Source organism: Arachis hypogaea, chromosome 11 (assembly GCF_003086295.3).
Source record: "Arachis hypogaea cultivar Tifrunner chromosome 11, arahy.Tifrunner.gnm2.J5K5, whole genome shotgun sequence".
In the NCBI taxonomy this organism is placed as follows: domain Eukaryota; kingdom Viridiplantae; phylum Streptophyta; class Magnoliopsida; order Fabales; family Fabaceae; genus Arachis; species Arachis hypogaea.
Genome location: NC_092046.1, coordinates 114364902 through 114368087, shown reverse-complemented (window position 1 = coordinate 114368087; position 3186 = coordinate 114364902).

The following is a 3186-nucleotide window of genomic DNA, read 5'->3' as shown; positions in this document are numbered from 1 at the left end:
GTCCAGGAGTACTCTAGGGTCATATGCTAACCCCTCTACTGCTTCATATGGGAGCAGTATCTGCATACCCTCCATTGGAGTCAGTAACTTTGAATTGAATCCTCAGCTCATTATCATGGTGCAGCAAAGTTGCCAGTATTCTGGTCTTCCACAGGAAGAACCTACAGAGTTTTTGGCACAGTTTTTACAGATTGCTGACACAGTACATGATAAGGAAGTAGATCAGGATGTCTACAGATTATTACTGTTTCCATTTGCTGTAAAAGACCAAGCTAAGAGGTGGTTAAATAACCAACCTAAGGCCAGCATAAGGACATGGAAACAGTTGACAGAAAAATTTCTGAATCAATACTTTCTTCCAAAACGGATGACACAGCTAAGGCTGGACATCCAAGGCTTTAAACAAGGAGATAATGAATCTCTTTATGATGCCTGTGAGAGATACAGAGAGATGCTACGAAAATGCCCCTCTGAAATGTTTTCAGAGTGGGTTCAGTTAGACATCTTCTACTATGGGCTTGCAGAAAGAGCTCAGATGTCTCTAGATTACTCAGCTGGTGGATCTATCCACATGAGAAAGACAATTGAAGAAGCTCAAGAGCTCATTGATACAGTTGCCAGAAATCAGCATCTGTACCTAAGCAGTGACCCTTCCATGAAAGAAGAGGTTAAAACAGTAACTGCTGAACTCAGTCCTGTAAAACAAGCTGCTGAATTCAATCAGCAATTGGACTTTCTAACAAAGTAGTTAGCCGAATTCAAGGATAGACTACAAGAGACAATGATGGCTAATATAAATATGGAAGAACAATTGAAGCAAACAAAGCAACAGCTGTCAAAACAAATAACAGAAGAATGCCAAGCAGTTTAATTAAGAAGTGGGAAGACATTAAATACCCCACCTCAAGGCAGCAAGAAGCCAAGAAATGAGCAAACCACCCATAATCCACCTAAGGACAGTAAGAGCCCAGAAAAAAATAATTTTGGCGCTAAAACGCCAGAAATTGGGTGGAAGGCTGGCGCTGAACGCCCAGACCATACTCAGGACTGGCGTTCAACGCCAGAAACAAGCAAGGATCTGGCGTTGAACGCCCAAAAGAAGCACAGTTCTGGCGTTCAGACGCCAGGAACAGATGAGGAGCTGGCGTCTAACGTCACTCCAGCTTCTAACTCTGGCACTCAATTGCCAGTGAGGGATCAGACACACACAAGTGCTGATGACAACCCATCTAAAAAGGCTTCTTCAACCACTTCTGTAGGAAATAAATCTACAGCAACTAAGGTTGAGGAATATAAAGCCAAGATACCTTATCCTCAAAAACTCCGCCAAGAGGAGCAGGATAAGCAATTTGCTCGCTTTGCAGATTATCTCAGGACTCTTGAAATAAAGATTCCATTTGCAGAGGCACTTGAGCAAATACCTTCTTATGCCAAGTTCATGAAAGAGATCTTGAGTCATAAGAAGGATTGGAGAGAAACTGAAAGAGTTCTCCTCACTGAAGAATGCAGTGCAGTCATTCTGAAAAGCTTTCCTGAAAAGCTTAAAGACCCTGGGAGTTTTCTGAAACCATGCACATTAGAAGGTAATTGCACCAAGACAGCTTTATGTGATCTTGGGGCAAGCATCAACCTAATACCTGCATCCACTATCAGAAAGCTTGGTTTAACTGAAGAAGTTAAACCAACCCGGATATGTCTCCAACTTGCTGATGGCTCCATTAAATACCCATCAGGCATGATTGAAGACATGATTGTCAGAGTTGGGCCATTCGCCTTTCCCACTGACTTTGTAGTGCTGGAAATGGAGAAGCACAAGAGTGCTACTCTCATTCTAGGAAGACCCTTCCTAGCAACTGGACGAACTCTCATTGATGTCCAACAGGAGGAAATAACCCTGAGAGTCAATGAGGATGAGTTTAAGTTGAATGCTGTCAAAGCCATGCAACATCCAGACACATCAAAAGACTGCATGAAAGTTGATCTTATTGACTCTTTGGTAGAAGAGATCAACATGGCTGAGAGTCTCGAATCAGAATTGGAAGACATCTTTAAAGATGTTCAGCCTGATTTGAAGGATTCAGAGGAAATGAAAGAGCCTCTGAAATTTCCTCTGGAAGAGGAAAAACCTCCTAAACCCGAGCTCAAACCATTACCACCATCCCTAAAATATGCATTTCTGGGAGAAGGTGACACTTTTCCAGTGATCATAAGCTCTGCTTTAAATCCACAGGAAGAGAAAGCACTGATTCAAGTGCTAAGGACACACAAGACAGCTCTTGGGTGGTCCATAGGTGACCTTAAGGGCATAAGCCCAGCTAGATGCATGCACAAAATCTTATTGGAGGATAATGCTAAACCAGTGGTTCAACCACAGAGGCGGCTAAATCCAGCCATGAAGGAAGTGGTGTAGAAAGAGGTCACCAAATTACTGGAGGCTGGGATTATTTATCCTATTTCTGATAGCCCCTGGGGGAGCCCTATTCAAGTTGTCCCTAAAAAGGGAGGCATGATAGTGGTTCATAATGAAAAGAATGAACTGGTTCCTACAAGAACAGTTACAGGGTGGCACATGTGTATTGACTACAGAAGGCTCAATACAGCCACCAGAAAGGATCATTTTCCTTTACCATTCATAGACCAGATGCTAGAAAGACTGGCAGGTCATGATTATTACTGCTTTTTGGATGGCTACTCAGGCTATAACCAGATTACAGTAGATCCCCAGGATCAAGAGAAAACAGCATTCACATGTTCATCTGGAGTGTTTGCTTATAGAAGGATTCCGTTTGGGCTGTGTAATGCGCCTGCAACCTTCCAGAGATGCATGCTCTCTATTTTCTCTGATATGGTGGAAAAATTTCTGGAAATCTTCATGGATGACTTCTCAGTATATGGAGACTCATTCAGCTCCTGTCTTGATCACCTGAAACTAGTTCTGAAAAGATGCCAAGAGACCTACCTAGTTTTAAACTGGGAAAAATGTCACTTTATGGTGACTGAAGGGATTGTCCTTGGGCATAAAATTTCAAACAAGGGAATAGAGGTGGATCAAGCAAATATAGAGGTAATTGAAAAATTACCACCACCTGCCAATGTTAAGGCAATCAGAAGCTTTCTGGGGCATGCATGATTCTATAGGAGGTTTATAAAGGATTTTTCAAAAATTGCAAAATCTCTGAGCAATCT